This window comes from Schistocerca gregaria, chromosome 5, assembly GCF_023897955.1.
Source record: "Schistocerca gregaria isolate iqSchGreg1 chromosome 5, iqSchGreg1.2, whole genome shotgun sequence".
Lineage (NCBI taxonomy): Eukaryota > Metazoa > Arthropoda > Insecta > Orthoptera > Acrididae > Schistocerca > Schistocerca gregaria.
The window spans coordinates 347480833-347506174 of record NC_064924.1 but is presented as its reverse complement, the minus strand read 5'-3'; positions in this window follow the sequence as shown (position 1 = coordinate 347506174).

Here is a 25342-nt window from a genome sequence, read left to right as displayed (position 1 = left end):
AATAAGCTCGCATAAGGATGAAATCATAGTCAACATGTCCCACAGGCATAGAAATACTCGAATACCCGTTTGATACCGTTTGGTCAAGGTTTTCACTGTGTAGCACTGTCCACCATTGTACAAGAAGGGCAAATAAAATTGGCTCGGAGAACAGCGTAGAAAGAAACACAGCATAGAAAAGGAAATACAGTATTAGCCTGACTTAGCAGATGTTGAAAGTAACCATCATTCATCTCTTGGCGCTTTTGGGCCTGGTGAGCAAGTTGCTGAAAGTGGATAGAAGCTGGACTGCTGGATTTGCTGTAGTCTCATCCGAGATATTCTGCTGCAGTTCTTCAAGACTGTACTAGTTGTTGCCATACACCTTAGACTTGAGAGCTCCTCACACTGACAGAGCAGGTGACCTGGGTGGCCATCCAGTGCTGCGAGCAGACTGACCTCTGCTAACTACTCTTGTCAGGCGTGAATATTGTGAAAATGTGCTGCAAGGTTTGCCCGGCTTCTCTATTGATGTTGCCACCACTCGTCCTGGATACTTTTATTTGCCCCTCCCTGTATCTGGGGATATGACCACGCAGGAGTGTGAAACGGGACGAACAAATAAAATCGGTATTTCGGTAATGGGGAAGGCGTTGTGAACCTGTAAGGGAACACCATACTAGAAGCTAGTGCGACTACTTCTAGAGTATTGGTATGGCGTTTTGAGCCGTATCAAGAGGGCGTGGCAGCAGATATTAAAGGAAATCAGACGCAGTGCTGATAAAATTGTAACATGTCGGCATAGCCCCAGAAAGCACAACAGCTAGACTCTGGGAACTTAAAAGGGAATCTGTGAAAGAAGAGCGTCTGTTTTTGAGGAATGTCAAATTCTACAGCATCGAATGGTAAATGTGGTGTACGGATTCTGAGAATAAACTACGAGAAATTAGAGGAAGAGGTTATAGACTACTAACGTTTCTTCACTCCATTTGCAATTGAATAGTACAAAAAATCCATGATATTGGTGCGCAGTACCTTCCCCCGTCCGTTGTACAGTGGCCTCTGGAGTATATAAACAGCTTCAGACGCAAAATGCGACAAAGACCGAACGAGGAATATTATCGATGAAGAGCTTCATGGCTTAGCAATGCTGCAGACAGGCAGTACTCTTACGTCGTAAGAATATCCGTGGAGACAGCTGGCTTGGAAGAAATGCCACAGCAGGCAAACACTAGGTAAAGAGCAGCACAGAACGGGAAAGTAGTTCTACGACACTGTCTCCTTGAAGTACTATTGTAGCGGAAGCGCAGTGGCATGGCTGCTTGAGCTCGTCATCGACCTCGACTGGCAGACGTGAAACGCGTACTGCTCCATCCTGTGGCAACGAGTGACGCACGGGACTACCGTCCAGTATCGCTGGCGTCCAGCTGTTATAGAACCTTGGAACATATTCCGAACGCCGGCGTACTGTACCTCCAATAGAATAATTCCTTCCTTGACAGCCAGTTTGGGTTCCGAAAACATAGGTCGTTCTAAGCCCAAAACGAACACGTCGCACATGACATACTGAAAGCCATGAATCAAGGTACTAATGCTAACACGATGTTTCTTGACTTCCCAAGAATATTTGACTTAGTACCAGAGAATCACTTACTAACGAAAGTACGGCCAAATGAGGTATCAAACAAAGTTTTTGACTGGTTTGAGGATTACTTGGTAGGGAGGATGCAAGCACGTTCTCTTGGATGGTGAGTCATCGACAGAAATAACTTCAGGCGTGTCCCCCAGAAATATGTTAGGACCTATGCTGTTCATGTTAATGATCTGATAGTATCAACAGAACTCTCAGGTTTAAGCAGTTGCCTATGAAGATGCACCATTAAAAAAAACTACACGAATATCCAATGAGAACTTGATAAGATTTAAAAGTAGTGTAATAATTGGCTACCTGCTATAAATATTCAGAAATGTAAAGCTGTGCACTTCACAAAATGGAAAAACGTAGTATACTACGACTACAATACTAATGAGTCGGAACTGGGGTCATTCAACATGTACAAATGTCTAGTTGTATTTATAGATGTGAACTGGAACGATCACATACGCTCAGTAGTAGGTAATCCAGGTGCCATATTTCGTTTCATTGATAGGATACTAAGAAAATGCAGAGAGACAAGAAAGGAAATGGTTTGCAAAAGACTTGTGCAATCCATCCTAGAATTCTGCTCAAGTGTATGGGACCTATACCAAACGTGACTATCAGGGATTATTGAACTTACACAAAGAAATGCAGCAAGAAGGTGACAGGTTTGTTGGGCTCATAGGAGAGCGTCACGGGAATGCTGAACACATGAGCTGGCCGACGCTTGTAGATTCTGGTCAACTATCCTGCAACTCCACAAGTACCGCGCATGTACGATCCGCAAAGATAATATTAGACTAATATTGTAGCACATACAGAGGCATTTAAGCGGCACATTGCCGCGCGCGCATTGTGCAAAGGGAACGGAAAGTAGTAGAGTGGGAAGCACCCGCTGCCATGCGCTTCATAGTGTTGATGGAGGGTGTCCTAGAAGGAATCGTCAATATGCAGGGATGTGACAGGAACGAACATTCGAAGCAAAAAGTTGTAGTAAACGTGGGTTCTAAAATACAGACCTTCGGAGCTGTGAGGACATTTTCATCTTTAATATTGCGAAACACATCTCTTCTACTGCAAGCTCTTTGCTTTTCATATTTTGGATCAAAACAACAAAATGTCCAGTAAACATGGGCACTAAGGTGTATAACGTAAGAGTTACGGCAACTTATTGAGCAGAAGAAAGGCGCTCCACAATAACGAAGATGAACTAGTGCTCAAAGCTATTAATTTATGTATTTTGCAACCCACGTTTACCAGAATCTTTTGCTTCGAATGATCGTTCCTGTTATATCTCTGAATATTGACAATTCCTTCCCGGACACCACGCATGTAGCGTGTTTGCTCAAGCTGCTTACACTGTAACATTTAAAGCCCCTTGCCCCGTCGTCTACCTGTCTCCTGTATGCGAAGGACAACACCGGCACACTAAATCATAGCTTGATAGTATCTCAGGAAAGCTTTAGGACGAGTTAAGTGTCTCGAAATGGAAGACAAGTCTGTTTTTAATAGACTTAATATTTATTCTAATGTTGAATAAAGGTAAATTAAAGGTTATTTGCCTTTCATAGAACTTCCCTTTCCTTTTGAATGAAAAAAAGTTTGCACAAACAGTGACCAACCTTTACTTACTACTTACTAGGTTAGCCACACAGATGTAGTCGGTTTTTGGCCTCGCCAATCGGTCCCCTCCATCTTTCTCGGTCCATGTAGTCTTCTGCATCTAGTCCTACCTCACATGTATACTCTCTGATCCAGTCAGTCCGTCTCAGCCGTGGTCTTCCCCTCTGTCTGTTGCCTCTGTCTTCTTCCACCACCTGCCTGGCGATCTGGCCACCTAGCCACCTTACGTGCCTTTATCGCCTCAGTCTCCTCTCTCTAATCCCAGCCTCCATGTCCAGCGACTTGTACAGCCCCTGGAACTCGCTGTTTTTTCTTTTTCTCCAATAGTCTCCATCCTTCATTGGCCCAAAAGTCTCTCTCAGAACAGCGTTCTCAAACTTCAGGAGTTTTCTTTGTATCTTTCGTATCACAGTTCGGGTCTCTGCACCGTATAGGGCGACAGACTGTATTACTATCATGTAGATCCTAATCTTTGTGGATCTCGATAGAAGTCGGGTCCTCAGCAGCTTTTCGAGTGTATACCTTGATCTGTTCCCTGCCTAGATTCTTTCCATTATTTCTTGGTCTCTGTCATCCAGTCCACTGAGTATTACCCCGAGATATTTCAACTCTTTCACTTTTTCAAAAATTTTACAATCTACATTTAAAGTTCTGTGATCGTTCCCCCTGCTTACAACGAGGTATTTGATTTTATCCATCTTCATGCCTGCCCTCGTTGGCTCTTCCATTAACGTTCTCGCCACCTGAACCAGCTCTTACTCATTCTGTGCTATTAAAACTACACCATCCTCATAAGCCAGAGTAATGATTCTTCTACCCAGCTCTCTTCCTGTCTCCAGGCTTGTTACCTTTGCCAGTGCTCTTTCCAGAACGAGATTAAGCAGAAGGGGGAAGAAGCAGTCACCTCGTCGCACTCCAGTCTTCACATTTCTGACATCTTTCTATTCACTTGCACCACGCATGTTGCTTCTTGTATACATGATTTTGTTATTTTTATTTGTTTCCTAGAAACCTCTAGCCTTTCTAGTTCTTGCAATATTGCTGGCCTGCTCACACTATCATAAGCTTTTTGTAAGTCCACAAAAATACAGTGAACATCCCTGCGAAATTCCGAGCTCTTTGATAGCATTTGCATTATTATATGTAGTTGGTCTGCGGTTGATTGTCCGTTTCTAAGCCCTGCTTGTTGGAATCCAAGTACCTCCTCAACGTACAGAATTAGTCGCTTCAGCAACTTCATTCTCAGAATCTTGTAAGTTGTGCATAGTAAGGTAATTTCTCTATAGTTGCTTCATCTCATTGGGTCTCCTTTATTTAGTATTGGACAGACGACAGACTGCTTCCATTCTGCTGGGATCCTTTCTCTCTCCAAATGATTTTAGAAATAGTTCGTCCATTCCTCCGTAGCTTTCGTTTCATCTGTTATCAGTTGTCCTGCTTGGCCTTTGATCTCGTCTCTCCCCACGTTATATCCTTTTTTGAAGGACCTGACTGTCCTGTAAGTCTCTTATATTGCCTACGGTTCCATCATTTTCTGCCGTTTTTGTTGTTTATGTAAAATCGTTTTTCTGTTCGGAGGACGTTTCTTGCTTCTCTGTCTGCCCGCATGTATCCCAACCATAATTTTTCATCATATTTGTTTGTCAGCCATAACATTTTAGCCTCTTTTCTCTTGGTGACTGCATGTCTACAGTTATAGTTAAACCATCCTCTGCTTCTCTTCCTTCTCTCCGATGGTTTCAGCACTTAATCTGCTGCGTGTTTAACTTCGATCTTGAGACTGATCCGTAATGTGTCTACACCATCTCCCTCTTCTTCCACGGCACCAACATTTAATAGAACCTAACTTATTCAAAAAAGAAACAACAGATAGTTAAAAGTTGCAGTGAAACAATAGTAACTGAACCTCGAATCAAGTTAGCGAAAGGTGATTAACACTGTGAGAGGAACCTTCCGGAAGAAAGACTGCATGGAGGCTATAGCAGCAATGCATCCTTGTCTGCGAAGCTCTCTGATGCAAGAAATTCGAGTTGGAACAAAGTCAGCATTTAGGATGGACATTAAAAACAAATGGGAAGCATACTGTGCAGATTACGGATCGCGCTACTGAGAATTGCGAAAATCTACTTCTGCCCAACTCTACAGAATGCGGCAGACAGTCACGGATGGATGTCAGCTCTCGTCTCCCTCGATCACTGGCCATGTCCCTAGAATCTCCATCCCTGAATACAAAAACAAAAATCCTACTCCTGGCCAACTTCCAATCTCTCAAAACTTCCAGATGAAGAAGCCAACTCACTATTATTCCCAACGTCACGGCTGAGAAATGTCACAAAATTTTCGAAAGAACTGGGAAAAGACAGCGAAATTTCCCCTCTTTGCTTACAAGACGCGCATTTTACTTTCACAAGGTTGGAACTAGACTGAAGCGGCGGTATTTCGATTGGTCGCCTCGTCTGCTAGGCAGTAGCACTTCGCAGTCTCATTGGGCGACCGAATTTTTAGAACGAAAACACAGTCGGTGTTGCCACACAGGTGGGTGGCGCTACAGCATCAGGTTTAACAAGTCGGCGCAGAGAAGCCAGATTATCGTACTCAATTTATATCAAGATGTTGGCGAGGCAGACGCATCGTTGACCACCCAGATTGCAGCCGCTCGCCCACACATAAAGGTGGTGGCCTGGGATGTTTTAACTTACGCCTTAGCCCTCTCCACAGAGTAGTGCTTGATGCAGTGAGGCTTGCCGAAGTTCTGTCGGCCGACAAAGAGGACGCCCAGTCTGACCTGAAAACGCCAGAGGGATGCGAAGCTTCCTTTTCTGACACACAGTCCAAGTGTCCACGAACGTAATGGCAATACACTAGCCGTGAAATGAATAGATATCGGATAACAATATGTGACAATAATGTCACAGTGCTTTGTAGAAAATGGTGTAATTGTTTATGTAGATGACTCATACAAGAGCAGTGTCGTGATAAAGGCTCTAAGTTTCTGGGAATACGTAATTAAGGGTCGGCTCGAAAGTTGTCTGTCAAATTGCTCTTTCATTATTCCCACAATTTATTTTGAAAATCACGAAATCATTTCTTCAATATTCAACATAAACATCGAATAGTCAGCTTCGATGAATCGTGTAAAATCGTTGGACTGTTTCAATGTGTCACCATCGAAGCGTGTTTTCATCTTTGGAGTACTTCAAATGGTTCAAATGGCTCTGAGCACTATGGGACTTAACATCTGAGGTCATCAGTCCCCTAGAACTTAGAAATACTTAAACCTAACTAACCTAAGGACAACACACACATACATGCCCGAGGCAGGATTCGAACCTGCGACCGTAGCGGTCGCGCGGTTCCAGACTGGAGCGCCTAGAACCGCTCGGCCACTACCGGTCGGCTTTGGAGTACTGCTCGAACCCTCAACCAACGAGGAACGCTGGAGCTTGTCGACAGCATGAAGTTGCGTAGATTTGAATTGTGCATGGCATTGCATTGTACTGTCTGTTTGGAATGTCCGCGAGGCTGTTCGGAGGACTGCAATGTTGAAGATTTTGGGTGAGTCTGTAGCTGTTATCCTTATTGATTGGATGGGTACGAGATGTGTTGCCTGTCACAATTTCCCTGTCAACAGATAAAAGTACTCTCCCCTTGCTAATCTTTTGTCACATGACTGTGGGACATCAGCCCATTTTTTCGACAGCGGGTGTTTCAAGAGCCTGGGTTAATAATTTAACTTAATGAAGAGGACAGGGGGGAAAACTATAGGCTTGTAACAGACAGTACATGGAAAATAAGTCAGATATATCGACTACAAAAACACGATAAAAGCGAGGTAGTCTTGTCACATAAATTGGAACTCAACGAATCAACGTTTCTGGGTTCCTTGGCAAGCTGCCGTCTCGTTGTCGGACAAGTAAAATGCAAGTAAAAACAATGAGAAAGAAATGAGAACAGATGATAGCTCGTCCGGTTCCTAGCGAGTGTGACGATCGGAAAACTGACGTGAATTATGAGAAACGAAAAACACGAAAGAAAGTTGTTAGCAATGAGGAAGACATGTGAGCGACACGACAAGGCTTATTGCGTTACCACTGATTAAATCTCAATACCGGTTGTTCGTGATACAAACAGCGTGATTACGTAATAATTACGATTGGCACATGTGTACTAGCGTGGAACATCGTAACTATGTCTGGCTGAGTCTACACATGGCCACTTCCAAGGAGGTAGAAACCAAACATGTGCAAGAAAATGGCGGCAACTCCCGTGCTATTACTTTTCTTTAAACAGGTATGCTGTGAGACCGACCATGAACACCGGAATGGCGCCCGAAGAGGATCACTCTTACTCTCTGTCCGTCTCTCTCTCTCTGTCTGTATGTGTATGTGTATGTGTATGTGCGTGTGTGTGTGTGTGCGTGCGTGTGTGTGTGTGTGTGTGTGTGTGTGTGTGTGTGTGCGCGCGCTTTTGTAAAGTTAGGTGCAACACAGCAGTGTGTGTCCTCAAATAGAAACAGTTACCTACAGCCAACTCGACTGGGGGTGGTGGCAGTGAAAATGCTTCCTGCGGGGCTGCGCTGCTGCAGTTGGGGAACTTATCTCATAATAGTTCTTGGAAGTGAATCAGTGTAAAACTAAGTGGAGTTAAATACTGTGTATATTTGTGTACATAGCTTGATAATGTACATTATAGGAACAGATCTGATACAGTTACTACAAGGCAGTGCATTCAACATCAGCATAGCAACTAGCAACATTTGGTCCACAGCATAATGTCATTGTAACACTTCCACCTGATCATGACTTTCAGTGGCTCAAAAACACGTTTATCGTGGAATAAAGCATATCAAAAAACTAAAAAAAGCGATTGTTTGCATATTTATTACCATATAAACCGCCAATTGAACCACAGTCGCATTTCGTCATTCACAATAGATATACTAAAATTTTAATTAATTTCATTGACTTTTCAATTAATTGTTTTATACGCCCGTGTCTACTATCACTGAAATCGTGAGTACTTAGGCAGTATGAATCTGTATTCGAAACATGATTTTAACGTAATTATACTGACTTTCTTTGTAAGGAGACTGGACTGGACAGTTGCTGAAGCTTCGCCACGTGTTTTATCCATCTCATAAAAGATCTTTCCATTTACTTTGCAGTAGTGGTTAATAGACGATTTGCAGGTCTTTTCAAGTATAAGATATAAACATAAAATGATTATTTTGCAATAATTTCGTGTGTGGAACTTGCCGTGGGTTATCACTGAGGGGGACAACATCTTGAAAGCTGCGCAGAAGCAGAATCTATCACCAGTCAGTTTCTCTTGTGGCAACCTCAACTACCCCGTTATGCGTGGTTGACATTGTTACTGTTAGCTAAGTATGTAACAGTTACTGTGGGTAACAGGGCGACAACGCACAAGATAGTTTTTATCTTCTAGACAAATGCTTCCCGTGAGAGGCCATAAATCCTGAACCACTTTCTTGTTGTGTTTTTCAAGGTTAAAACCACAATATGTGCTACAGGAAGCACTGCTTCACAAGACTACCTCCTATAATGGCATTTGTCAAGGATGAACATGGCCACAGGAACATAGCATACAAAACGACTGCCATGTACTGCTTATAGAAAAGATGCCTGGACGGACAAATCGATACACATATTAGTTCTCGACGATTAACAGGATACGAATGCGCCGAACACACAAGATACCATACCTATCTCTGTCTCACAAACAGTTCAGGCCCGTCATGGTGTGCTCAAACAGAGTGTTTATACGGTAGAAAAAGGGTCTCTTCGTACACCAGTATGACAAAGGTCAGTTACATACTACTTGCAGCAGGAACCACGAGCAGTTACAAAATTGTTAGCTGAGCACTTCACGGCCACAGAAGTGCTTTAAACGACTCTGATTTCACTTAAAGTTATCTATTCGTAACACATCTGATACGTTGTCGAAGCAAAACTGGCACACCTTCGATCAGGTTTTTATCGGTCAGAATTGTTCTAATGAGACCAAAATCCTTTTGTTGAACGTGTAACACGATGCAGGGAAACGAAACTGAAGTGCTGCTCTAAGTGCGTCATTTCTTTTGACGACTATGTTTTTACGTTTTTTTCCCTTCCCACTTTAGCTTGGCCAGTGGACTCACAGTTATAAATACAGTATTCCTGCTTCTGCCTCAGCTAACCTGGCAGGCACAGACGAACCACCGATACACGAGTTCGTCCCGGAAGTTGTGTGGAAAATGAGGACTGCTTAAATATTCCTTAACTGCGTATTGTCACTTGCGCCGCACCTGTAGTACAGTCTTTTTTATCAAACAGCCAGCACGAATTTACCAAAGTTGATTAATTGCAGCATCCAGTTTACTGATTTTTGTCTTCAAATTTATATCACTTTTTAAATTAACGTCGATCTCTCAAGAGCAAATAGTTCTGTCACAGCTCCGCTGATATTCGGTCTACCTTTGTTGATTGTGGCACTGTTGTTCTTGTATTCTTCAGTGCAAAGACTGATCTGATACAGCCATCCTCGGTAGTCTAGTCCAATGAAGACTCTTCATCTCTGCACAGGTACTTTAATTTGTCCCTACCCAGCCCATACACGGTTTCATTCTTTTAGACAACTTGTGCCACTAAGCTCTTTTCTTCCTATTGAACTTAGTACCTCTTCAAGCGGTTATCCGACATATCTATAAATATTCAGGGTACCACATTATTTCAAAAGGTTCTATGTTTGTTTTGTCTGCATCATTTACAATCTACGTTTTGTATTCGGATAAGACTATATCCCAGACAAATACTTTCAGAGAAGACTCCCTTGCCTCTTACATCTCAAACATATTTATTGTTTTCTTGCTACAGCCAACCTATTTTTTATATCCTCTTTACATCTGTCGTTTAAAGCCACAATATCAAGCCTTATCTGCTCCTTCACACTATGGTACAGGTGATATTTTCTAAGCAGAATCTTTGGCCTGCATCCCACAGTTAAAATTAGTACTATTCCTTTCTTATTAATGCTGTTGAGACTATTTCTCAGGTAATTTTTGATTCTATTTCTTATCTTATCTCGTTGTACTATCCTGCCACTGCTTCCATGGATATTCAAAACAGATCGTGGGATTAATTTCATTTTTTTTTCAATGTTTTATGGGCTAACATGACGAAGCAGGGAACCTTGGATTTTTTTTTTCATAAATAACACGGTCTTCTTATTTCTGTAAGTGCCAGTACAAGCAATCATTGACGTGCATGAGTGTCCGTATGCCCCAATAGAACTACCCTGACTAAAGAAACAAAAAAAGTCTTCACCGCCACCTTGGCCGTACACTTAACATTAGTAAGCAAAATATCAACGTCTTCAGGCGTTGACTGCTGGCGAACTCTTTGTCCAGGGAACTCCTCAACACTTTGGACACTAGCCACAGATTTTTCCTTAAAGTGGTTAACAGCTCGGTTCATGGCTCGTCTTAATGGTTCCTTTGCTTTGCGAAAATACTTGATGAAATAAGGTGAGAATCTTCACACGATTTTGGGCCAGTTATGCTCAATTTTGTAAATCAAAAGTAACTTAATCGTAAAGAATAGTGCAAGTCTCTACTATAATACTCAAGTAAGTTGCCACTAAACACTCGCTGCAGTTTCAGTGCAATCCCCGCATTACCACACTTCACCACGAGAGGGTTCTGGCCCAGACCACTATTACAAAATATCGTTACACTAATCGGGCTCCACACAGATAATTCCTCCAATCCAAAGTCGCAAAACCTCAATTAATTCTTCTTGCGCACAGCCAGTTCACAATAAAATCCCTAACGATTCAATTGTTTATCTGGGCCCTACTAATCATCATGTTTTGTGTAAGATGTCTAGTATTATTTAATACCGACTTGCATCTGAACTGCTCAACACAACTTTACATCCGCAGTCTATGCTGATATTCACGACTTTCGATGAACGCTCAGCCCCCCTCGCCGACTTTCCCCATGCACTTCAAGTTCGTTCGCAGATAAACTGTCTCCAACCCGATCCAAGCCGTTCCGCTTCCAAAATTGTGCTGACTAATCAAACCCTCAGAACAATTGAGGAACCAAGGAGAAGAAATAAATGAACAACATTATTAGCACTTCGCATGTCAGATGGCAGCCAGCTGCAGCTTACAATGATATCTTTGCCGCTCAGGGTGCTGCCTGGTCGGACATTCGTCACCGCCGAATTAGCGGCGTCCTTTCGCTCCTCGCGCTTTTCTGTAGTGATACATACACAACAGTTTACAAACATAACAAAACAGTTTACAAATGACAAAAGTCTGTTTTCCTATATCGGTCTGTAAATTACTTCTTTGATGAGTTAAGGTGACAAGTTTGCTCATAACGTCTAACACAAATTATAGCACTTAACACTTTGCTACAACATAGCGGTTGTCTCTTATTTAGTTTCTCCATGCTGAGTGAGGCAACTTTAATCGAGATTCATCTTTAGGCACAGAGCAGAATTATTTTTTCGCAAGCATTTGTTCTTTACAGTTCCTGGTTCGTGCATGCATATATCGTTTGTGTCCTTTTACATCGTTGTCAAAACAAACAACATTTCAGTAAAAAAGTTCATAGCAAACCTCCGTGCTGTTCTATCTGTCTTGCAGCTTACAGGGGGTCGCTGGGGCTTGTGAACAAATGTTATTTGCTACGTGTGACACTGATAGTTAATGTATAGGCTTGTTTAACAACTAATCAAAGAATAGCCGCCTTGTGAAGTTCTCTGTGATGTGCCTAACGGTAAGCATTCTGGAACACGGTGCAGTATCTAGTTTCGGAGGTGCCTTGAACGCGTATTTATTTCAGACCTATTTATGTTTCGGAAGGACAATTCATTCTTTGTTACACTTTTCTTTTTGGTTCATCGATGTTGTAGATAGCGATTTGCTGTAATCACTGACTATGGATGTTAACATCGAGCTATCCCTATACACCAGATGTTGTTTAATCAAGTTTTCTACTACATGGTGGTGGATGAGTTGTTTGGCTAAATGACCGTATAGGCCAAACAGGCGTGATCTAAGAGAGAGAGAGAGAAAGAGAGCTGGAGTGCCTTCTTTTTTTTTTTTTTTTTGACTTTGGTAGTGCTCGAAATAGATGCCAGAGAGGCGAGCACCGTCTGCTGGCAATGCTGATTGCTTCTTCGTATTTTACTGTAACCGCCAATACAAATCTCTGAACTGAACAATAACTCGGATACATCTGAAATTACTCATTCGCCTGAGCAAAAGAATGTCATTTGAACGGCATTTTCGTGAAAATAAATACAGGAGTGACCTTTTGCCTTGTCACTGGATATACAGGGTGCTAGGAATATGTGCAGATTTTGTTATTGGTGACTGAGGACAGTTTACTGAACAACTCGACATCAGTATTTCCATTATTTGCAGATTAATAACTGTAGCAATTAGAAGTAGCATGTTTTTATGTTGGTTAGCACCCTCAAGTTCATGTGACAAGAGCAAACCACTAATGCTTATTTTCTCCTGGGCAGCAGGTCGGCTGTTGAAGAATGGACACCTGTACTGAAAGGCATAGTCCACTTATTGGTACGGTTACGACCCTGCGGAAAACATCGGGTAGTAAATCATGTGACCTGTTTGTAGGAAGACTATTAAGAGCACAAAAAAAACGACTAACACTGAAGTGGGTACTTACTTTGGTACAAATTATCACAATTTCTGCCCTTATAGCCATAAAACTCTGAGTTTAACGGGTGTAAGTGCATATATCCCTGCTGGTGACTCAGGACGGTATGCTGAACAACATTACAACAGTAATTACGCGATTTGCAGACTATAATTACAGCTGTTACAAATCATGTCTTTAGGTTGGTCACTACCTCCTAGTTCATATGGCAAGAGCACGCCATTAATGCTTATTTTGACCTGGGCAGCGGGTCAAGGATTGAAGTGCGGACGCATGGAGGCAAAACGGTTAGTGTACAATGACAGGCGTAGTCCTCTTAATGATGAATTACGAGTGTGCAGAAACCACAGGTCGTCAAGTTTGTGACGTGTTTGTGAGGAGGCCGTTCGCCAGAGAGAAAAAGAAAAATACCCAACACACTGATGTGTGTACACATTAATATACCAGATATACAAATATCTGTACTTTTGCCCATTACACCATGCGTATATAGAGTAGTCAGAAACAGTCCGAAAGGCTTGGAAGTATGTTGGACGAGAGGCTGCGCTCAGAAATAATTGTTAAGAAAAAAAATCTATACGTTGCGCCGTTTCCACGTTAATTGGTATTGAAATTAGTCAGTCAGGTAGCTGCACGCACAAATTTAAGCAGCTCGTCAGATACAGTTAGTGTCAGTTTTTATCATAGCGTAGGCCGTAGATGATAGCGCGCGAGACTGTTCAGCCTCGTTCTCTTGTTCGGTTTTAGGGAACCGAAAGAAGGACACGTCTGACAACACCGTCTCTAGCAGGCTGCTTGAATTTGAGCGAGCAACGGTCTGATTGGCTAATTTCAAAGTTAACTAACAGGGAAACGACGCAACGTATAGAATTTTTTCCTAACAGTTATTTCTCAGGACAACCTACCCTGCAGCACTTTCACAAGCTTTTCACACTGTTTCTGATAGCTCTGTATACTCTCATAGTGTCTATTTATAGATTCGGCACTTGCAGTTAATTATTAGGGCTGCTAATGCCACTGAAGTGGTAAGTATACACTACATTAACGATCTTTGGTTTGATACACTGGCTGCTATCCGTGTACCTCCAAGCATATGTTCAATCGGCTCCCCAATTCCATTCCAGATGCAAAGGTAACACAAAATGCGACACTAGAACAGTCGAATGGATGTGTCAGAGACTAAACGATGAACAAAAAGATAACATAATAGTGTGTCCATTCAGTTAAAGTTGAAGTATGCGTTATAGTGACTGCAAGGGTATCCAATCACAGAATAGCATATCAAATCTAATATGAGTAGATCTAAGATGAGTAGATGTTCATCACAAGGCATAAATAACTGGAGGGGACAAAAAAAGAAATTTACAGAATAATATCTGTGTGTAGACATAGAAATCATTAGGCGTTGGTTTAAGTTGTAGAGTGTATTTTTGTTATTAAATTTACAATATGCCAAGAAGTGACTTGAAGCGAGACGATAAAACAATATTTCTGTTTAAGGAAAGTCGTTTGCGGTCTCTGCTCCTTGTAAAGGTTTTCGAAATTGTTTTAAAGAAGAGAAATGCTCGCAGAAATGCTGCGTATACCATGGTCTGAACGTATGAACTACCCAAGAGACTTGTCAGAGAAAGAGACGTAACGGACTTGTAGACACCAGTACAGGTTGCCAACCGATTTATTTGTCAGTACTAGAGAATGTTATCCAAACTGTAAGTGGCTCGTATGAGAAACAAGAGTTTCAACATTTATTTCGTGAGCGGGTATGGATTAGGTTTGAGGAAATACAGGACTACTACAAATGATAGATGCGGTTTCATAATGTGGCACACTTTGTGTCTTCTGCATGATATGAGAGAGCATTCAAATTGTACGAAGAACCTCACCAAGTTTTTGTTAGCAGTGCCGCATCGACGATGTCCACGCAGCCGACACAAGCCGCGGTATCCACACCTTAGCAGCAGAGCAGCTCACAGTCGGACGCCAGCTGGCCCGGCAGCGAGCCACTCCGTCTACAGGGCTCGCCGCGTTCTTGAGGCTACGGACGCCACCAGAGAACGCCGCCGTTGGTTCCACTTGCTGCGTGCCAATGTGTCCATCCGCGCGTCGTCTTAAGACGCCGCTCATCGAGTTCTGCCACCAGATGTCGGAAGACTCCCAGTGAGATAGCAGTCAACACTGCAGAACGCTACTGATCTTCAGGCTATATTCAAAACTACTATCAGTGATCTGCAAATGATAGACAAAACCGGAACAGACTCGGATCTTCAGAGTTTTCATCTTCTGTTCATATTTTAATTAAAAGTAATGGTGTTTGTAAATACTGTCTTAAAATTTCCAATTTACATGTGTACAAAGAGTGAGAAGATTTTTTCCCGTTTAATAGATAGAAAATAAAAGCTCACTGATGTTGCTGAAACTTCAGCGAAACATATATTGATAATAGGGGAGAAGAGAAAATTGTGTTTTGCTCAAGAAGCACGCCCTCCACCAACAAATCTCATGATGTCTTATTCATGTACTAAACGTGTCAGTTCCGTAGCTCGTGATCTTGCGGTAGCGTTCTCGCTTCCCGCGCACGGGGTCCCGGGTTCGATTTCTGGCGGTGTCAGGGATTTTTTACTGCCTCGAGATGACTGGGCGTTGTTGTGCCGTCTTCATCATCAACATTCATCCCCATTACGGTCGGCTGTGCGGGTCTCCCGCATCGTCCCCTACGCTCCTCGGAGTATGGAACCTCATCATCATCAAACGTATGAAGTGTTCATAGCAAGCCAGGCCACGCCATACGAACTACGACCACAAGTTTGCTCCCATTTGATAATTCAGCAGATAGGGAGTGTGTAATCAAATTTGTCCCACAACATACGCAACACGTTGATATCTGTCTACTGTAAGCCATCGATTTTCATGCTCACAACATTCTGTAATACTGGCACGAATTATTTACAGAAGAATGGAAAATATGGCAGAGCACCACCTTGGTCACTATCAGTTTGGGCTCAGCAGAAATATAGGAACACATGAGGCAGTGTTTATCTTGAATGACTAGCCACCGAAACGAAAACGTACCTTTACATCATTAGTAGATTTAGAGAAAGCTTTTGACAATGTTGAGTGGAATAGGCTCTTTTAATTCTGAGGGTAATCGGGGTAGAATACAGAGAGCGGATGATTATCCACAATTTGCTCGAAATCAGCCTGTAATTGTAAGGGTCCAAGGACATGAAAAAGAAGCAGTAGTTGAGAAGGAATTGAAACAGTGAGACAAGATAGTAATATATTCTCGATGTTACTGAATCTAAACATTGGGCAAGCTGTGAAGGAACCCAAGGAAATAAACTGCCGGAAAGAGGTCGGTACACCCTTTTAGAGGTATCCAGTTCACTCAAAATGTATTACTGCAACGGTGCATGTAGAGTGCACGAAATGATTGCATTTACAGATCAATAACACAAGCGGTTGTGAGGTGCCAGACATCGACTCTTGCTGAAACACGCATATTAGTACACAGTTCAACCTCCGTTGGCGCTAGGCGCTGACTCTGGCATCCGTTCAATCGTACAGATGGCAAATACCCTCCCAGGATACGTCATTCCACGCCTGCTCGACCTGTTCACGTAGTTCCGTAAGATTTATTGGTTGACGGATCGCACGAGGCTCTTCTCGTCCCATCGCATCCCACACGTGCTCGACTCGAGACAATTCCGGGTATCGTGCTGGCCAGAAAAGTTACTGCACTCTTGCAGAGCATGTTGTGTTGCACTGGCACGGCAATCCTGTTGGAACAACATGTCACCTTCCTGTTGTAAGAACGGCAAAAGAACGGGTCTAACAACATTCTGCACATACCGAGCGCTGTTTAGCTTCGGCTCCAGAAACAGCGAAGTCGAACGAGAGTTACAGCATATCGTACCCCTGACCACAAGGGTAGTGCGTCTTAGATGAATGCACTCTAGGAAACCGGGCTCAACAGGTGTACATCGTACACAAAAACGAGCATCAGCTGCGTGCAGGCATAATCTGCTTTCGTCGCTGAAGACCATGGAGCGCCATTCCATCTTCCAAGTGATCCTCTGACGACAACAGTCCATCCATGCACGTCGATGCCGTGGCGTGAATGGAAGACAGTTTACAGGTGTGCATGTCCATAGTCCCACAGGTAATAACTGGTTCACAACAGTTCGTGTTGACACATCTGGGCTCACAAGCTCTCTTGTCTGTGCTGTGGTACCTGTACGATCTGTCACTGTTGCTTTTGCAACACGACGATTCTGGCGGGCGTCTATGCTGCGTTGACGTCCAGAATCTCGCCTACGGGTGTGAGAATGTTCACGTGACCACCGTTACCAGTATCGTTACACAACCGATGCAGCATGTCCAACTTGTGTGACAATTCTCCGAAAGAACCGTCCCGCCTCTTGGAAGGCCACATTTTGACCGCTTTCAAATTCGCTCAGTTGACTGTAGGAAGCACGAGTGCGTCTCCTTGGCATGGTTGCTTGCTTGCTTCACACGTTTGCACCACACTGACCCGTCTGGCTGTGAGCATTCCTTATTAAAGGGTAGACACATATGGCGCTCTGGTAGCTACGCCACTATGCTATCTGTTGGCGGACGACATTGATGCCATTATCAGTACGTTTACCATCCCCCGGGCGGCATATGCCGTCATCTTATCAAACTCGATATCGTCTTTCCAGATCAGCTATTTTTTTCCGGCAGTATATTTTAAATAAAATTAATTATGTATGTAAATACCGTCTTAAATACTCAAATTTGTATGTCTACAAGTAGTAAAGAGTATTTTTCCTGTTTAATAAAAAGAAAAGAAAAATCCAATGACTTTGCTGAAAGTTCACCTAAACATATCTGGGGTATAGAAGAAAGCAGAAAATTGAGTTTTGCTCAAGCCGCTCTCTCTCCTGCAACAAACCTAATTGTGTTTTATTTATGTACTAAACGTATGTTAGTCAGGCCGGCTGCGCGGGATTAGCCGAGCGGTCAGGGGCGCTGCAGTCATGGACTGTGCGGCTGGTCCCGGCGGAGATTCGAGTCCTCCCTCAGGCATGGGTGTATGTGTTTGTCTTTAGAATAATTTAGGTTAAGTAGTGTGTAAGCACAGGGACTGATGACCTTAGCTGTTAAGTCCCATAAGATTTTTTTTTCTTTTTGCCAGGCCAACCCCACGCCCACATACCAACAGCGGACACAACAATTATTCCCCCTTGATAATTATTACACATCAGATGCAACTTTTTCACACCACTCTATCATAAATCGTCGATTTTTATGTCCACATAAGTATCTGATATTGATACGTATTATTTATAGACGGATTGAAAACCTGGTAGAAACCGATCTTGCAAAAGATCAATTTGGGTTCTAGAGGAATATAGGAACACGCGAGACACACGCGAGACAGTACTTATCTTTGAAGACTGGTCACAGAAAGGCAAACCAACGTTTATAACATTAGTAGATTTAGAGAAAGCTTTTGTCATTGTTGACTGTAGTACACTCTTTGAAGTTCTGAACGTAAGCGGGGTAAAAAACAGAGAGCGGGTGGTTACTCACAAGTTGTACAGAAACCAGACTGCAATTATAAGAATCCAACGACTTGAAAGATAAGGAATAGTTGAGACTGGAGTGAGACGGCGATACAGGATAGTAGAATATTCTCGATCTTATTTAACCTGCGAAGGAATAATTTGGAAAGGGAATAAAAATTCAAGGAGGAGAAATGAAAACTTTGAGCCTTGCCAATGACATACACTCCTGGAAATTGAAATAAGAACACCGTGAATTCATTGTCTCAGGAACGGGAAACTTTATTGACACATTCCTGGGGTCAGATACATCACATGATCACACTGACAGAACCACAGACACATAGGCACAGGCAACAGAGCATGCACAATGTCGACACTAGTACAGTGTATATCCACCTTTCGCAGCAATGCAGGCTGCTATTCTCCCATGGAGACGATCGTAGAGATGCTGGATGTAGTCCTGTGGAACAGCTTGCCATGCCATTTCCACCTGGCGCCTCAGTTGGACCAGCGTTCGTGCTGGACGTGCAGACCGCGTGAGAAGACGCTTCATCCAGTCCCAAACATGCTCAATGGGGGGCAGAACCGGAGGTCTTGCTGGCCAGGGTAGTTGACTTACACCTTCTAGAGCACGTTGGGTGGCACGGGATACATGCGGACGTGCATTGTCCTGTTGGACAGCAAGTTCCCTTGCCGGTCCAGGAATGGTAGAACGATGGGTTCGGTGACGGTTTGGATGTACCGTGCACTATTCAGTGTCCCCTCGACGATCACCAGAGGTGTACGGCCAGTGTAGGAGATCGCTTCCCACACCATGATGCCGGGTGTTGGCCCTGTGTGCCTCGGTCGTATGCAGTCCTGATTGTGGCGCTCACCTTCACGGCGCCAAACACGCATACGACCATCATTGGCACCAAGGCAGAAGCGACTCTCATCGCTGAAGACGACACGTCTCCATTCGTCCCTCCATTCACGCCTGTCGCGACACCACTGGAGGCGGGCTGCACGATGTTGGGGCGTGAGCGGAAGACGGCCTAACGGTGTGCGGGACCGTATCCCAGCTTCATGGAGACGGTTGCGAATGGTCCTCGCCGATACCCTAGGAGCAACAGTGTCCCTAATTTGCTGGGAAGTGGCGGTGCGGTCCGCTACGGCACTGCGTAGGATCCTACGGTCTTGGCGTGCATCCGTGCGTCGCTGCGGTCCGGTCCCAGGTCGACGGGCACGTGCACCTTCCGCCGACCACTGGCGACAACATCGATGTACTGTGGAGACCTCACGCCCCACGTGTTGAGCAATTCGGCGGTACGTCCACCCGGCCTCCCGCATGCCCACTATATGCCCTCGCTCAAAGTTATTTTTCTAAGATATTTGTTTGGAGAGTAGCCTCTTACGGAAGCGAAAATTGAATGATAAACAGTTCAGGAAAGAAGAGAATAGAAGCTTTTCAGATTTGGTGCGATAGAAGAATGCTAAAGATTAAGTGGATAGATCGTTAAAGGGGGCACTGAACCGAAATGAGGAAAAGAGGAATTTATGGCAGAATTTAACTAAAACATAGTATCTGTTGATAGAACTCACTCTGAGGCGTCAAGGAATAACCAATTTTGTAGTGGAGGAAAATGTAAGGGGTAAAAATTGTAGAGGGCTTGAAACGCTCCTTCTCGTTTGTCAGCTGGGAGCTTCCGTTGCTCTGACGAAAGCTCACTTGCGTCCGCGGTCAGAGTCCAAGCACTGTTTGTGTCTTCCAGCACGCAAAACGAATTACGCGACGTATTGCACCCAGAAAAGTTTATTGCCGAACCTTTATCACTTTCATGCACTGCTACACTTGTACTGACCAGTCTAAAAGATGGCCGCCTGCTTCACTGTGACACGCCAGAGAGGGTTCAAAAGTCTATACCATTGATAAATGCCCTGTAGAAATTGAGCTACTTTCAGAAGATGATCTGTGCTCCCTGCCGCCGTTGGATAAGCAGCTGCAGCAGCATTCGCATAACCCTAGCTTACTTACTTGTTAGATAGTTTAATTAATTTCTTTGCGTGTTTTTGAGTACTTGCATAGTTTAATTCATATATTTCGGGCGTATTATAGTATTTGACAGTTGTAGCATCGCGCTTTAGTGTTTACTTCGTAGATTCTTATTTAAATTGCATGTGAGTTTCGTATAGGAGGTGCAATTTCGAGTTTTAGTTACTGTAATCGTAAATTCAGCAGATTGTAGCGCAGTCGTTAGGCATTTGTACATGTTAGTTGATACATTCTTTGCGTGTTTCGCTTGCGTTATCTAGGCACGGACTCGTGTTTCAGTAACTGTTGTTCAACATCGATTAGAATGGACAGGGACTGCGATTGCAGTGTTCGGATGAGGGCTGACTTGGCAGCCCTTCGCTCACAGCTGCAATCGGCGCTGACTTCGGTCGCGCAGCTTGAGGCTGTTGCCAATGGGCACCACTGTGGGGAGCCGGACTTGGGTATCACGGGGATGTCAACCTCGTCCCGTCTGTCCCCAGATCGGTCTGCCGCTGTGGTTGCCCCGGTTGCTGCCCGCAGTGGGGCTGAGCCCTCGCCTGCGGTTGATTCGGAGGTCGTTCCAAGGCGTGGCAGGCAGCGAAAGGCCTCCCCGGTGCGTCTGACAAACCAGTTTCAGGCACTGTCTCTGGCTGAGCCAGATGCAGCTGCCTGCCCTGTTTCAGAGGATCATTCTCAGCCTTCAAGATCCGGGCAATCGCAGAGGGTGGGCTTACTGGTAGTTGGGAGCTCCAATGTTAGGCGCGTAATGGGGCCCCTTAGGGATACGGCGGCTAAGGAGGGGAAGAAATCCAGTGTGCACTCCGTGTGCATTCCGGGAGGAGTCATTCCTGATGTGGAATGGGTCTTTCCGGATGCCATGAAGAGCACAGGGTGCAGCCAGCTGCAGGTTGTGGCACATGTCGGCACTAATGACGTGTGTCGCTTTGGATCTGAGGAAATTCTCTCTGGATTCCAGCGGCTATCTGATTTGGTGAAGGCTGCCGGTCTTGCTTACGAGATGAAGGCAGAGCTCACCATCTGCAGCATCGTTGACAGAACCGACTGTGGACCTTTGGTGCAGAGCCGAGTGGAGGGTCTGAATCAGAGGCTCAGACGGTTTTGCGACCGTATTGGCTGCAGATTCCTTGACTTGCGCCATGGGGTGGTTGGGTTTCGGGTTCCGCTGAATAGGTCAGGAGTTCACTACACTCAGCTGGCGGCTACACGGGTAGCGGAGGCTATGTGGCGTGGACTGGGCGGTTTTTTAGGTTAGAAGGCCTCGGGAAAGTGCGGGATGGGCTGCAAAGTCAAAGGGTGCTTGGCAATTACAGGACGTGCTTGGATCAAGGAACAGTCGGAATTATAGTTGTAAATTGTTGTAGTCGCGCTGGAAAAGTCCCTGAGCTTCAAGCGGTAATAGAAAGCACAGAAGCTGATATCGTTATAGGTACAGAAAGCTGGCTAAAGCCTGAAATAAGTTCTGCAGAAATTTTTTCGAAGTCTCAGACGGTGTTCAGGAAAGATAGATTAGGCAGAATTGGTGGTGGAGTGTTTGTGTCTGTCAGTAGTCGTTTATCTTGTAGTGAAGTCGAAGTAGATACTCCGTGCGAATTGGTGTGGGTGGAGGTTATACTTAACAGCCGAGTTAAGTTAATAATTGTCTCCTTCTACCGACCCCCAGACTCCGATGATACAGTTGCGGAACAGTTCAGAGAAAGTTTGAGTCTCGTAACAAATAAATACCCCACTCATACGGTTATAGTTGGTGGGGACTTCAACATACCCTCGGTATGTTGGCAAAAATACTTGTTCAAAACCGGTGGTAGGCAGAAAACGTCTTCCGAGATTGTCCTAAATGCTTTCTCCGAAAATTATTTCGAGCAGTTAGTCCACGAACCCACGCGAATTGTAAATGGTTGCGAAAACACACTTGACCTCTTTGCCACAAACAATCCAAAGCTGATAGAGAGCATCATGACTGATACAGGGATTAGTGATCACAAGGTCATTGTAGCTAGGCTCAATACCATTTCTTCCAAATCCATCAGAAACAAACGCAAAATAATTTTATTTAAAAAAGCGGATAAACTGCCACTAGAAGCCTTCCTAAAAGACAATTTCCATTCCTTCCGAACTGACTATGCGAATGTAGACGAGATGTGGCTCAAATTCAAAGATATAGTAGCAACAGCAATTGAGATATTCATACCTCATAAATTGGTAAGAGATGGAACGGATTCCCCATGGTACACAAAAAAGGTCCGAACGCTGTTGCAGAGGCAACGGAAAAAGCATGCGAAGTTCAGAAGAACGCGAAATCCTGAAGATGGGCTAAAATTTACAGACGCGCGAAATTTGGCACGTACTTCGATGCGAGATGCCTTTAATAGGTTCCACAACGAAACATTGTCTCGAAATTTGGTACAAAATCCGAATAAATTCTGGTCGTATGTAAAGTACACAAGCGGCAAGACGCAGTCAATACCTTCGCTGCGCAGTGCCGATGGTACTGTTATCGACGACTGTGCCGCTAAAGCGGAGTTATTGAACGCAGTTTTCCGAAATTCCTTCACCAGGGAAGACGAATGGAATATTCCAGAATTTGAAACACGAACATCTGCTAGCACGAGTCTCTTAGAAGTAGATACCTTAGGGGTTGTTAAGCAACTCAAATCGCTTGATACGGGCAAGTCTTCAGGTCCAGATTTTATACCGATTAGGTTCCTTTCAGATTACGCTGATACTATAGCTCCCTACTTAGCACTCATATACAACCGCTCGCTCACCGATAGATATGTACCTACAGATTGGAAAATTGCGCAGGTCGCACCAGTGTTCAAGAAGGGTAGTAGGAGTAATCCATTTAACTACAGACCTATATCATTGACGTCGGTTTGCAGTAGGGTTTTGGAGCATATACTGTATTCAAACATTATGAATCACCTCGAAGGGAACGATCTATTGACACGTAATCAGCATGGCTTCAGAAAACATCGCTCTTGTGCAACGCAGCTAGCTCTTTATTCGCACGAAGTTATGGCCGCTATCGACAGGGGAGCTCAAGTTGATTCCGTATTTCTAGATTTCCGGAAAGCTTTTGACACCGTTCCTCACAAGCGACTTCTAATCAAGCTGCGGAGCTATGGGGTATCGTCTCAGTTGTGCGACTGGATTCGTGATTTCCTGTCAGGAAGGTCGCAGTTCGTAGTAATAGACGGCAAATCATCGAGTAAAACTGAAGTGATATCAGGTGTTCCCCAGGGAAGCGTCCTGGGACCTCTACTGTTCCTGATCTATATAAATGACCTGGGTGACAATCTGAGCAGTTCTCTTAGACTGTTCGCAGATGATGCTGTAATTTACCGTCTAGTAAGGTCATCCGAAGACCAGTATCATTTGCAAAGCGATTTAAAAAAGATTGCTGTATGGTGTGTCAGGTGGCAGTTGACGCTAAATAACGAAAAGTGTGAGATGATCCACATGAGTTCCAAAAGAAATCCGTTGGAATTCGATTACTCGATAAATAGTACAATTCTCAAGGCTGTCAATTCAACTAAGTACCTGGGTGTTAAAATTACGAACAACTTCAGTTGGAAGGACCACATAGATAATATTGTCGGGAAGGCGAGCCAGAGGGTGCGTTTCATTGGCAGGACACTTAGAAGATGCAACAAGTCCACTAAAGAGACAGCTTACACTACACTCGTTCGTCCTCTGTTAGAATATTGCTGCGCGGTGTGGGATCCTTACCAGGTGGGATTGACGGAGGACATCGAAAGGGTGCAAAAAATGGCAGCTCGTTTTGTATTCTCACGTAATAGGGGAGAGAGTGTGGCAGATATGATACACGAGTTGGGATGGAAGTCATTGCAGCATAGACGTTTTTCGTCGCGGCGAGACCTTTTTACGAAATTTCAGTCACCAACTTTCTCTTCCGAATGCGAAAATATTTTGTTGAACCCAACCTACATAGGTAGGAATGATCATCAAAATAAAATAAGAGAAATCAGAGCTCGAACAGAAAGGTTTAGGTGTTCGTTTTTCCCGCTCGCTGTTCGGGAGTGGAATAGTAGAGAGATAGTATGATTGTGGTTCGATGAACCCTCTGCCAAGCACTTTAATGTGAATTGCAGAGTAGTCATGTAGATGTAGATGTAGATGAAAAAAAGGGCCAGTATTCATTGTGCGACGACACAGATCATATTAACTTCCACGAGTCGCCAGCATGCTTTGCGACACTGTGGGGTGCCATTCCTGCTCCAGATTCGGTTGGTTGATTTGGGGGAGGTGCACCAAACAGCGAGGTCATCGGTCCCCTCGGATTATGGAAGGATGGGGAAGGAAGTCGGCCGTGCCCTTTCAAGAAACCATCACAGCATTTTCCTGGAGAGACTTAGGGAAATCAAGGAAAACTTAAATCAAGATGGCCGGACGCGGGTTTGAACCGTCGTCCCTTTGAATGCGAGTCCACTGCGCTGATCACTACGCCACCTCGCTCTGTGCTGCAGATTCGATTGCGATGAAAATCTGACCCCTTTTATACACTATTATATTTACGTAGAAAACTCAGTGTGACGCACTTTGGCTTCTGGCGTCAGAACTTGTGGCAATAGCAGGCGATAAGGCTTCTGCTTCAACAGTTTCCACTGAGGTCTTTGGAATAGTCCGCTGTAAAATGTTCATCTTCTTACTATCTCTTTTGTAGACTTCCGAGGGCTCCATAGGAAACCCACTGGCTCACATTCAGTTTTGTCTTAAACCTATGCCAGCCGATTCGTTAATCTGACGTCACAGAGGTGTCCACAGACTACATTGTGCACACTACCGCCGATTGACGTTGACTA